General features: G+C 41.9%; 1 pseudogene; it reads right to left on the reverse strand.

The window, feature by feature from the left end:
• Positions 1–4,526, reverse strand: part of LOC111952011 (LIM domain-binding protein 1-like) — a 56,389-nt pseudogene extending 51,863 nt beyond the window's left edge.
• Between the last annotated feature and the right edge of the window lie 8,954 nt (positions 4,527–13,480).

The following is a 13,480-nucleotide window of genomic DNA, read 5'->3' on the forward strand; positions in this document are numbered from 1 at the left end:
AGTTCTATTTTTGTTTCATCAGACCAGAGGACATTTCTCCAAAAAGTATGCTCTTTGTCCCCATGTGCAGTTGCAAACCGTAGTCTGGCATTTTTTGGGTGGTTTTGGAGTATTGGCTTCTTCCTTCCTGAGCGGTATGACGGCTGCGTGGTCCCATGGTGTTTATACTTGCATACTATTGTTTATACAGATGAATGTAGTACATTCAGGCATTTGGAAATTGCTCCCAAGGATGTACCAGACTTGTGGAGGTCTACATTTTTTTTCTTCTGAGGTCTTCGCTGATTTCTTCAAGATTTTCACATGATTTCAAGCAAAGAGGCACTGAGTTTGAAGGTAGAACTTGAAATACATCCACAGGTACACCTCCAATTGACTCAAATTAGCCTATCAGAATTTTCCAAGCTGTTTAAAGGCACAGTCAACTTAGTGTATGTAAACTTCTGACCCACTGGAATTGTGATACAGTGAGTTATTAGTTACAAAATCTGTCTGTAAACAATTGTTGGAAAAAATGACTTGTGTCATGCACAAAGTAGATGTCCTAACCGACTTGCCAAAACAAGAGTTTGTTGACAAGAAATGTGTGGAGTGGTTGAAAAACAATTTTTATTGACTCCAACCTAAGTGTATGTAAACATCCGACTTCAACTGTATATATAAAAAATAATAATAATAACACACACAAGGTCGCAGTTGTAAATGAGAACTTGTTCTCAACTAGCTTACCTGGTTAAATAAAGGTGAAATAAAAAAAATTAAACGCACACACACACGCTAGTGTAACAGTATAGCTTCCGTCGCTCTCCTTGCCCCTACCTGGGCTCGAACCAGGGACCCTCTGTACACATCGACAACAGCCACCCTCGAAGCATCGTTACCCATCGCGCCACAAAAGCCACGGCCATTGCAGAGCAAGGGGAACAACTACTTCAAGGTCTCAGAGCGAGTGACGTCACCGATTGAAACGCTATTAGCTCCCACCACCGCTAACTAGTTAGCCATTTCACATCGGTTACACTAGCTCTCTCCTCTCTTTAGCCTCCCCATCAAGCGTGTCTGCTCTCCAAACCAATAATCTTAGTCCACCACACACACGTGCACAGACAGACAAACAGACNCGGGTAGCCTTCCACAAGCTTCCCACAATAAGTTGGGTGAATTTTGGCCCATTCCTCCTGACTGAGCTGTTGTAACCGAGTCAGGTTTGTAGGCCTCCTTCCTTGCACACACTTTTTCAGTTTCAGCCCACAAATGTTCTATGGGATTGAGGTCAGGGCTTTGTGATGGCCACTGACTCCAGTTTTATTGACTCCAACCTAAGTGTATGTAAACATCCGACTTCAACTGTATATATAAAAATAAATAAAAAATAACACACAAGGTCGCAGTTGTAAATGAGAACTTGTTCTCAACTAGCTTACCTGGTTAAATAAAAGTGAAATAAAAAAAATTAAACGCACACACACACACGCTAGTGTAACAGTATAGCTTCCGTCCCTCTCCTTGCCCCTACCTGGGCTCGAACCAGGGACCCTCTGCACACATCGACAACAGCCACCCTCGAAGCATCGTTACCCATCGCGCCACAAAAGCCGCGGCCATTGCAGAGCAAGGGGAACAACTACTTCAAGGTCTCAGAGCGAGTGACGTCACCAATTGAAACGCTATTAGCTCGCACCACCGCTAACTAGTTAGCCATTTCACATCGGTTACACTAGTTCTCTCCTCTCTTTAGCCTCCCCATCAAGCGTGTCTGCTCTCTAACCCAATAATCTTAGTCCACCACACACACGTGCACAGACAGACAAACAGACACACACACACTCCTCTGAGCCCCTTGTCTACTCTTCCTCGCTCCACTACATGATATCTTAGGAACATCAAGAATGGTGAGGAGAGAATATTAAATAACACACACACACACTCGCAGTGACACACACAAATACTCACAGTAGGAGTGGGGCTCCTCTCCACAAGCTACAGCTCTTTGTTATCCGTCAGTCAGGATCAATACGTTGAGGAAACACAACAACCATTTTACAAAAACGTCAAAGTGGGACACGACATTCTCTACAGGCTATCAAGCGCCGTGTCGATGACCGAGCCATCAGAGCTGAATGTCATACATGCGGTTAGACACATTTCTGAGGAACTATCACCACCCTCCCTGAGGCCTTTACTGTCAGTCCTCACATCTCTCTCTCTTAGATCGCTCTACTCTTGTTTCCTCTCTCTCCCCTTCTCTCTCGCTCTGTCCAGCCAGACCAAAACAGAATTATCTCAGCTGGTAGTAGAACTCTGTTTTTGAAATGGCGTACTGAGAACAAAGGCATATATAAGTATTTTCACACACACACACACACACACACACACACACACACACACACACACACACACACACACAGAGTGTTTGTGTGTCTGTATGTGTGTTTGTGTGTCTGTTTGCATGTACAGTATGTCTGTGTGTCTTTCTCCACTGCAGCTTTGGCGAAATGGCTCCTGTTTATATACCAGGTAGGCTTTAAGCCAGAGATATACACTTCACCGCTGACTGCACAAACAGGCAATGTTTATCGCACCGGCGCTCACACTCACACACTCTGTCACTCACCCGCCGAAGCAGCTTTTCCGAAAACAAAGATGGTGTCGCTCTGCCTTTCTCTGTCATAAGGCATGCAGCAACAGCACAACAGTAATGTCAGAGGAGGAGTCAAGTATTTGCACAAACACAACTGAATGAGAGGCATCACACAACATGTAAAGAACATGTTGACCTCTGGAGGTAAACAAACACTCATTATGAACATTACATTTTACACACCCAAAATAAGGACTTTGGCATAGTCTAGCCTGAGAGGCATGACATCCATCTCCCAGGCACCAGTCCATCTCAGGTGAGGTCACAAAATCATTCTTACCTCTCCTCTTTGTCGGTCTGTCTACTTGGCACCTCACTACACAAACAGGCACACGTACACACACACGCTATCCATGCTTACCTTCCCCCCCCCCCCTTTTGTCTCCTCCGGTCTTCTGTCCTTGGCTGTAGAAACACCAGAGCCAGTTCACTATAACATCCACCAGGTCAACCGCAAAGAAAAATAGACCGCCAGAAACAGAGAGAGATGTAATGGATCGCGGAGGTATGGAGACAGCTAGCTCTCCGATGGTATAAATATGACGCAGAGGCAGCAGCCAGAGTCACTTCTRTCCTCTCCTCTCCTCCACCCCATCCCTCCATACCCACGAGAGAGGGCACTGTATCCATGGCAACTACAGAGCAGCAGTAAGCTGTGGTTGCTGAGCGCGCTGGGGCACAGCAGTGTTCTCTCCCAGATCCCCCCCCCCCTACACACACACACACCTACTCTCTCTCGCTCTTTAATGAGCACACTATCTCAGTCTGTTCCTGACATGCACACAGCCTGTGTGATTCCCTCTAGTCCTCCAGAGCAGCAGTGAATGTCCTAATGATGACAGACTACCACACTACAAGGGGACCTAATTTAGGGTCCCCCTCCCTCCATCTGCCCTTCTCAGCTTCTGAAGATGTTTTGGTGAGGTATGTAATCTCTGGAAAGAGGCTGGTCTTTGGCAATAATGCCATGTCGTACCTCAAGCCACCTCCAAAATGGCAAGTTTTTTATTTATTTTTATCAATCGATGATGAGAAGGTGAAGGTCTTCAAGGGTCCAAAAAGTTGTGCAAAAGAAAAAAGACCCGGGGCAGAGGGACAAGTTAGAATTTTGGGCCTGTTCTGGTCCTGGGTCCAGTTTTCGGGTTAGCGTACCACGAGGGTCCAAAATTCAACTTGTCCCTCGGGTCCAAGTCAGGTTGAGTTGTCAATTGTCATGGATCAGGTCTATGTAAGTAGAGCTGATATATACCCGAGTGGACCCCTACGAACCTGACCACAGCTCTTTATAGCTTACATACTGTGGGGCAAATTAGCTGAATAACGTTTTATTTGTCACTCAGGTCCGATCTGGTCGGGTCTCTTTTTTTGAAAATCATTCGGTTCGAGTAGAATATCCACAGCTCCAGTTCATGTCAGGTACAACTTTTTGGATCAGTGAAGAATTAGATTAGGCTATAGGCCTAGTAGTAGCCTAGCCTACCTTAACCATGCCTACTGCTGTTGATGAAGTAAGCAAATTAATCATTCTTACAAAACCACATTTATTACTGTTTTACTACAGTAATAAATGTGMGACAAGTTAGAATTAGTGATCATCATTATAAGCACACAAATTGTACTATCGGACAAGGTATCCCCCTTTCCCTAGTAGGCCTACTCCAGCTACACATACTTCATAAATATGRCAGTTTTTTTTGCATAAGCTAAGCTTTGACGATCATCACACAGTTGGCTACACTGATTCCATCCTAAAGCTTACCGTATGCTTGCCAGTCAAAACAGTTCGTGCATATACAGTATTATTACTTTTTTTTGTTCGTTTTGGTCTTCGGCAGGGTTTTTTTCAGCTGCTCCAGCACACCAAAAATGTTCTTGAGGCAAGTCGAGTATCAGTWGCCGAAGRCTACGCCCCWTCGTCAGTGATTGGTCAACAGTACTACTCCAAACTGGAGTGGGAACATTAACTGTTTGTTGTCATTCAACGAGAGATGACTAGTTTTCATMAAACATTTTTTGCACTTGAGAAAAACTACACCAAACATCTTAGTTTTTATTMAATCTTTATTTTTATTTATATACAGTACGAGTCAAAAGTTTGGACAKACCTKCTCATTCCAGMGTTTTTATTTATTTTTACTATTTTCTACATTATAGAATAACAGTGAAGACATCAAAACTGAAATAACACATATGGAATCATGTAGTAACCAAAAAAGTTTTAAAAAATGAAAATATATTTTATATTTTTGATTCTTAAAAGTAGCCACCCTTTGTCTTGATGACAGCTTTGCACACTCTTGGCATTCTCTCAACCAGCTTCACCTGGAATGCTTATCCAACAGTCTTGAAGGAGTTCCCACATATGCTGAGAACTTGTTGGCTGCTTTTCTTTCACTCTGCGGTCTGACTCATCCCAAGCCATCTCAATAGGGTTGAGATCCGGTGATTGTGGAGGCCAGGTCATCTGATATAGCCCTCTCCTTGGTCAAATAGCCCTTACACAGCCTGGAGGTGTGTTGGGTCATTGTCCTGTTGAAAAACAAAAGATAGTCCCACTAAGTGCAAACCGGATGGGATGGCGTATCGCTGCAGAATGCTGTGGTAGCCATGCTGGTTAAGTGTGCCTTGAATTCTAAATAAAGCACAGACAGCGTCACCAGCAAAGCACCCCCGCACTATCACACCTCTTCRTCCATGCTTCACGGTGGTAACCACACATGCGGAGAMCATCTGTTCACCTACTCTGCGTCTTACAAAGACACGGCGGTTGMAACCAATAATCTCAGATTTGGACTCATCAGACCAAAGGAAGATTTACACCGGTCTAATATCRATTGCTCGTGTATCTTAGCCCAATCAAGTCTCTTCTGAATAATAGGAAATGTGAACTATTTGCAATGAAAAGATGTGACTTGAACTCAAAATGTAATATTCCTGTAAAGGACGTGATAACAMATCTTGGAATTAAAGTTGGCAAAGATCAAAAAGAAAAGGACAATTTAAATGTATCTCCTATTGTAGATKAAATTGGAAAGAGATTTAACTCCTGGTTATTAAGAGATCGTAATTGTACTTTTATCCAAATCTGAAGGTTTGTCCAGATTAGTTTATACCTCCTTTGTCAGTAACTAAAATGGTTGATACAAAATCATTTAAATTGATATGAAGAATAAACCTTATTGTTTAAGAAAATAGGTCCTATGTAACACCCAAGGTGAGTGAGTGTTGAATGCTCTGGATTTTAAAACCTCTAACAGAATCTTTAAGATCAAAGAGATCCAAAKTTATCAAAGAAATAATGATTGCATTTGGAATATATTCCCTAATTTAATATTCCAACAGGTTGGTGGTCTGGAGTTCTTAGTCAAATGCAATTTTGATTTGGGTAAAATCACTATTACAMTCACTACAAAGATACAGTTGCCGGAAAAAACTCAGTTGCCAGAGAGGAAGGAAACCGATCAGSGATTTCACKATGAGGCCAATGGTGACTTTAAAACAGTTACASAGTTTAATGGCTGTGATAGGATAAAATGGAGGATTGATCAACAACATTGTAGTTCCACCACAATATTAACTTTATTGATAGAGTGAAAAGAAGGAAGCCTGTTCAGAATACAAATATCCCAAAACATGCATCTTGTTTGCATGAAGGCACTAAAGTAATACTGCAAAAAATGGGGCAAAGCAATTAACTTTTTGTCATGAATACTGTCACATCTGCTCCTGCTACGCCCTCTGGTGTTCATCCGGTGTCTTCTTGACCTGCAATTACTCCGCCTGTACACTCTCTCTCTCTCCCTCTCTGTGTGATTGTGTGGTTGGAGACAGGTGTGCTGGAGTCAGAGCAGATCCCTACCAGCTGCAACTCGTTCCATAATCAAGACCTCTACAAATACTCAGTCCTGCCACTTCCACTCTGCCATATTGTAATCTCTGCTCAGTCAGTTCATGATTCTAGCCATTTATGATTATTCAAGATCCTGTTACTCTGCTGTGCCTGTTTCCCTGCCTGACCCTGTTTATCCTCTCATTGCAGTTACCGCTCTGGCTCCTGTTCCACATTTCARCACCCAACTACCTTGCTCTGGATTTTACTCCCCACCACTACCTTGGATTCCCCTCAGGACCTGTTTACCCTGTTCTACTCAGCTAACTCCAACCTCAGTCTCCARATCTGMTTTTTATGCAACTCATCCGAGCTTCCCCGGAGCTGCACTCCATATCTCCCTGTGTAACAATAAATATTTTGGTTCATTCATCCCTGTTTCCTCATCTGAGTCTGCTCTTGGGTTGCCCTGTGTCGCTCCACTTAACAAYTAAAGTGTTAAGTTWGGGTCAAATCCAATAAAACAAATACTGAGTACCAGTAAAGACTGGGAAGTTTTTCAGGATAAAAAAGAAATGGAGCTAAYCACAGGCAAAATCTTAGAAAGGAAATCTGGTTCAGTCTGCTTTCCACCAGACACTGGGATATTAATTCACCTTTCAGCAGSACAACCTAAAACACAATTCCAAATATACATTGGCGTTGCTTACCAAGAAGACAGTCAATGTTCCTGAGTGGCCGATTTYCTGTTTTGACTTAAATCCATGTCACGTCTACTCCCGCTCCCCCTCACTGGCGCTGTTTGTCGCCAGTTTATTCATAATTACGCACACCTGCCAACTGGCAAGTGTCTTCACTGACATTTTCAACCTGRCCCTGACTGATACCATGTTTCAAGCAGACCACCATAGTCCCTGTGCCTAAGAACACTAAGGTAACCTGCCTAAATGACTACRGACCCGTAGCACTCAAGAAGTCTGTAGRCATGAAGTGCTTTGAAAGGKWGGTCATGGCTCACATCAACACCATTATCCCAGAAACCCTAGATCCACTCTTAATTTGCATACCACCCCAACAGATCCACAGATGATGCAATCTKTATTGCACTCCACACTGCCCRTTCCCACCTGGACAAAAGGAACACCTATGTGAGAATACTATTAATTGACTACAGCTCAGCGTTCAACACCATAGTGCCATCAAAGCTCATCACTAAGCTAAGGACCCTGGGACTAAACACCTCCCTCTGCAACTGGATACTGGACTTCCTGATGGGCCGCCCCCAGGTGATAAAGGTAGGCAACAACACATCCGCCACGCTGATCCTTAACACGGGGYCCCCTCAGAGGTGTGTGCTCAGTCCCCTTCTGTTATCCCTGTTCACTCATGACTGCATGGCCAGGCATGACTCCAACACCATCAAGTTTGCCGATTACACAACAGTGGTAGGCCTGATCACTGACAACGATGAAACAGCCTATAGGGAGGAGGTCAGAGACCTGGCCATGTGGTGCCAGGATAACAACCTCTCCCTCAACGTGATCAAGACAAAGGAGATGATTGTGGACTACAGGAAAAGGAGGACTGAGCACGCACCCATTCTCATCYACGGGGCTGAAGTGGAGTAGGTTGAGAGSTACAAGAGACTCACCTGGATTCCATCACCTTCCTGATTACCTCCCCTATATCTGTCACTCCCTTTGGTTTTTTCCCCAGGCTTTATTGATTCTGTTCGTGTTTTATGTCTGTACCATACTCGTGTTTCTTGTTTTGTTCCATGTTTKATTTATTAAATTCACTCCCTGTACTTGCTTCCTGACTCCTAGCGTACCCGTTACAATCCTGTTTGAAAATCTATGGCAAGACCTGAAAATGGTTGTTGAGCAATGATCAACAACCAATTTGACATAGAATGAATTTTTTTTTAAAGAATAATGGGCAAAAGTTGCACAATCCAGGTGTGGAAAGCTCTTATAGACTTAACCAGAAAGACTTAAAGCTGTAATCGCTGCCAAAGGTGCATCTACAAAGTATTGACTCAGGGTTGTGAATATTTATGTAAATGAGATATTTCTGTATTAAATTTTCAATAAATGTTCAATTCTGTCACTATGGGGTATTGTGTGTAGAAATCTATTTTATCCATTTTGATTTCAGGCTGTAACAACAAAATGTGGAATAAGTCAAGAGCTGTGTTCSAATACRCATACTACACACTTAATGTGTATATACTACATYCTATATACAATTAGTTCATTTTAGTATACTGTAAACYAACAATATCGTTTKATTTGAAAGTACTAGAGCTTCACCTGTCTACCGGAAGTTGATGCCGTTGCTATGCAACCTCTTGCTAGCTTGTTAGCATAACAAATGACTAGCTAAACATTTTACAATTTCGGTTGTGTTRGTAAATTCAATCTGGAGTGCCAGAGTGCGTTAACTGGCTAACGGTGGCTAGTAACTTCCAAAAACWATTTGAGAACACCTCACTTTACTCGCCCCAGCACAGCTGGTTAGGCTGTTTTTCATGTTATCCAGAGTGTTGGTGACTGTAACTGTGCTGCTGGCAACAATWTTATTACACTTTTTTTGCKGACGTTTACTGACCCAGGCCATATTTAACGGTGCGTGAGAGTGCTCTGAAATCAGAGTAGGCAGCCAGAATTTACAATGTCCATTGAAAGCACAACGACTGTACCACCTAGCTAAGAATGATGTGAATAATCGAGTCAATAAACGTTGGTTAGTTAGTTAGATAGCAGATAGTTAATATACTGCCTGGCAAGTTTGATGTATTAGTATCCAACTAACATTAGGTAACMAGCTAACATACCGGTACATACTGCTGTKATGCTAAATGTAATAACATATATACAGCGCATTCGGAAAGGAGAGGCATGACTTTTTCCACATTTTGTTAGGTTACAGCCTTATTCTAAAATTGATTGAATAAATGTTTTTCCTCATCAATCTACACACAATACCCCATAATGACAAAGTCAAAACAGTTTTTTAGAAATGTTTGCAGATGTATTAAAAATAAAAAACAGAAATACCTTATTTACAAAAGTATTCATACCCTTTTCTATGAGACTCGAAGATGAGCACAGGTGCATCCTGTTTCCATTGATCAGCCTTGAGATGTTTCTATAACTTGATTGGAGTCCACAGTTGGTAAATTCATATGATTGGACATGATTTGGAAAGGCACACACGTCTATATAAGGTCCCACAGTTGACAGTGCATGTCAGAGCAAAAACCAAGCCATGAGGTCAAAGGAATTGCCCGTAGAGCTCCGAGACAGGATTGCGTCGAGGCACAGATCTGGGAAAGGGTATCAAAAAAAATCTGCAGCATTGAAGGTCCACAAGAACACAGTGTCCTCCAGCATTCTTAAATGGAAGAAGTTTGGAACCACCAAGACTCTTCCTAGAGCTGGCCGCCTGGCCAAACTGAGCAATCGGCGGAGATGGTCACTCTGACAGAGCTCTAAAGTTCCTCTGTGGAGATGGGAGAACCTTCCAGAAGGACAACCATCTCTGCAGCACTTCACTAATCAGGCCTTATTGGTAGAGTGGRCAGATGGAAACCACTCCTTAGTAAAAGGCACATGACAGCTAAATCATGCAAATATAACTTGTCGGCTATAGCCGTATATAAGACAATTGCTGGGACTGCCCAGGCAGAGCTTCTGACTGACGTATACTATGGTGCATTCAGTTGATTGGAACCTCTCCAGCGCGCAGACAAATAAAGGATGGTTACTTAAAGTAATAATAATGATAAACAATAAATAAACAAATTAGAATAACAAATCAAATTATTTACATTTAAGTCATTTAGCAGACGCTCTTATCCAGAGCGACTTACAAATTGGAACGTTCATACATATTCATATTCAAATTGGAAAGTTCATACATATTCATATTCAGCCTTCACCGTGCGCTGCCACTTTAAGAGCGCATGAGCAGTAAGGAAGGAGGAAATAAAAGACAGCTCCTTCAGCTCTTTGGGGAGGAGTCTTAGGTGGCGCGACAGTTTGATTGTGTGTGCTATGCTGCAGAAGTTTTGTTTGTTTTCTGCGTGTGTAGATTATAAAGTATTTAACTCAATCATCGGTGTGACCGCTCTAGGTCGTGGTTGTTTTCGTTTGGGACCGCGCCMGTTATGGATCGCATGGATTAGTAGCAACATTGTTGCGAAGCTTTAACATACAAACCATCGGACGGTCAGACAGTACACCGGCACGCCTGAAGACCACAGCTAAGATCTCTCTAGTTCTCTTTCTCTCTTTCTCTTCTCTCCATCGTTCCAGAGCTTTACCCTGCAACAGACTCTCTATTTTTCAAATGCACTTCCCATTGAAGTTCATTAGAGTTGGACTATTATTGCCCTGCCAGAAGTATTTGGGTGGACATTTTAGTTAAGGGGAGGTTGCTTGTAAGTTGTGTATTGTTATTTGAACTGTATTTAGGTGGGGTGTAGTAATGACATGTGGCCAAGAAGATTGTGGACATTTTTTAAGGCCTTTGTTGTCTATGAACACCCCCCACATTCATACCCTCTGCACTCCTGCACTCCTCCACTGGAAGATAATACAGATTATTCCAAATCCTCTGTTGATGACTGGGTTCTTGTATGAAGTTGCTGTTAAATTGCTCTGCCATTATTATTACTATTATTATATGAGGTATTCTTGTTGGGGTTACCCCTGTGTGTGATGTGTGTATTCTCTAATCTCCACTGGCTATCTGGTAAACAGGCTACACTAGGCAGTCTCTTCTGCTGATGTGTGTGGGTCTGGTAGTGGTACTCTCTCTATTCTACTCTTTTCCTTTCGGCATGGTTAATACCTGCCTGGTGCCTGAACAAAATCTTTCTTTACCCCTCTCTAATAAATACTGGTACAATATAAACTAATTCAGAGTGTACCCTATAAAGACCTTTATTGTACAGACTCAAAATTGCTATTGATGACAAATGTGTGTTTTGTGGTTGTGACCCAGAAACTATTGACAATTTATTTTGGGACTGCTCTCATGTCAGAAGATTTTTGATTGAGTTAGAATACTTTATTTTAAGGGAAACTCATTTCAATGTTTATTTGGAAAACTGATTTTGTGTTTTATTTTGACCCAACTGACACGGACCCCGATTTCCTTTTCATTGTTAATTTGATTATTTTTCCTGGAAGATTTCTTTATTCAAAAGATGAAGAGAACAAACCCCTATTTAAATTGTAATTGTTTAAGATCGAACTGAATCATTACTTAGAAGTTATCAGTAAAAACTAAAAAGCAGTATGTACCTTAAACTTTTTGACAAATGTAAATGTTAATTTGACTTGTAATAACCCTGTCTGCGTTTAAGTTGATGTACTCTTGTCCATATATTTATATTTTTGTGTNTTGTGTGTGCTATGCTGCAGAAGTTTTGTTTGTTTTCTGCGTGTGTAGATTATAAAGTATTTAACTCAATCATCGGTGTGACCGCTCTAGGTCGTGGTTGTTTTCGTTTGGGACCGCGCCTGTTATGGATCGCATGGATTAGTAGTGTAACGGATGTGAAATGGCTAGCTAGTTAGCGGGTACGCGCTACTAGCGTTTCAATCAGTTACGTCACTTGCTCTGAAACCTATAAGTAGTGGACCGAACAAGTGAGTTTGACACCCCTGGCGTAGGTGTTAAGAATGTTGGCCCCGTAATGAAAAATGTGTTGATGTGCCCTTGAGCAAGGCACTTAACCCTAGTCGCTCCTGTAAATCACTCTGGATAAGAGTGTCTGTTAAATGATGAAAAGCGAACTTATGTATGCAAACGCCTTTGGAACGTTTGAGCCCTACCGACTTCACTGTCCAGACCAGGGATGGGCAACTTTCATGGGGGCCACAAAAAAATCTGAACTCATCATGAGCGGCCGCAGTGGCTCATGGGTCTGTGTTACCATAACCACACAGATTTTTGTAATCTATTTGTGGAGCACTTACCTCTCTTAACTAAATCCATTATTCTAGTGTTTTGGGGGCCCTAACTGAGATTTGGTTGAGGGAACCCCCACCTCARGGGCYAAKCATTTAACTGACCACAGTCTTGACTCCAGAGAGAAATGTAAGTTTGAGAGTTATATCCTGCAATTCTACACATTTTGCCATGGTGCACCTTGTGTATTCTACTATTCTAACAGTAAGTTGAGACCAGTGGTGCAAAGTACTTAAGTAAAAATACTTTAAGTATATGTACTTTACTATTCATATTTTTGACAACTTTTACTTCACTACATTCCTAAAGAAAATTATGTACTTTTCACTCCATACATTTCCCCTGAAACCCAAAAGTACTCGTTACATTTTCAATGCTTAGCAGCACAGGAAAATGGTCAAATTCACACACTTATCAAGAGAACATCCATGGTCATCCCTACTGCCTCTGATCTGGCCGACTCAATAAACACACATGCTTTTTTTGTAATTGATGTCTGATTGTTGGAGTGCGCCCCTGGCTATCCATAAATAAAAACAAGAGAATCGTGCAGTCTGGTTGGCTTAAGATAAGGAATAAGAAAGGACGTGTACTTTGATACTTAAATTTGAGCAATTACATTTACTTTTGATACTTAAGTATATTTAAAACCAAATACTTTTCGACTTTTACTCAACTTGTATTTTACTGGGTGACTTTCACTTTTACATTAATTATTTCTATTAAGGTATCTTCACTTTTACTCAAGTATGACCATTTAGTACTTTTTCCACCACTGGTTGAGACCCMGACTGAGTTCAAAATTATTGATTTTTTTATTTAAAAAATTGACTGGGGTGTTTTTGGAAATTGATCTGCGGGCCGCCAGTTTAGTTGGCCATCCCTGCTCCAGACCACTGAGGTATAATAAAAAACGGTACAGTATGAAGAAACTGCTTCTGCTATAGAAATCCCCGATCACGCTTTTAGGCGATATCATGGCGACGTTGGGGTGGTTTCGCGCATGAGTGTGCAAGTAGAGATACTGG

This window comes from Salvelinus sp. IW2-2015, linkage group LG25, assembly GCF_002910315.2.
Source record: "Salvelinus sp. IW2-2015 linkage group LG25, ASM291031v2, whole genome shotgun sequence".
In the NCBI taxonomy this organism is placed as follows: Eukaryota; Metazoa; Chordata; class Actinopteri; order Salmoniformes; family Salmonidae; genus Salvelinus; species Salvelinus sp. IW2-2015.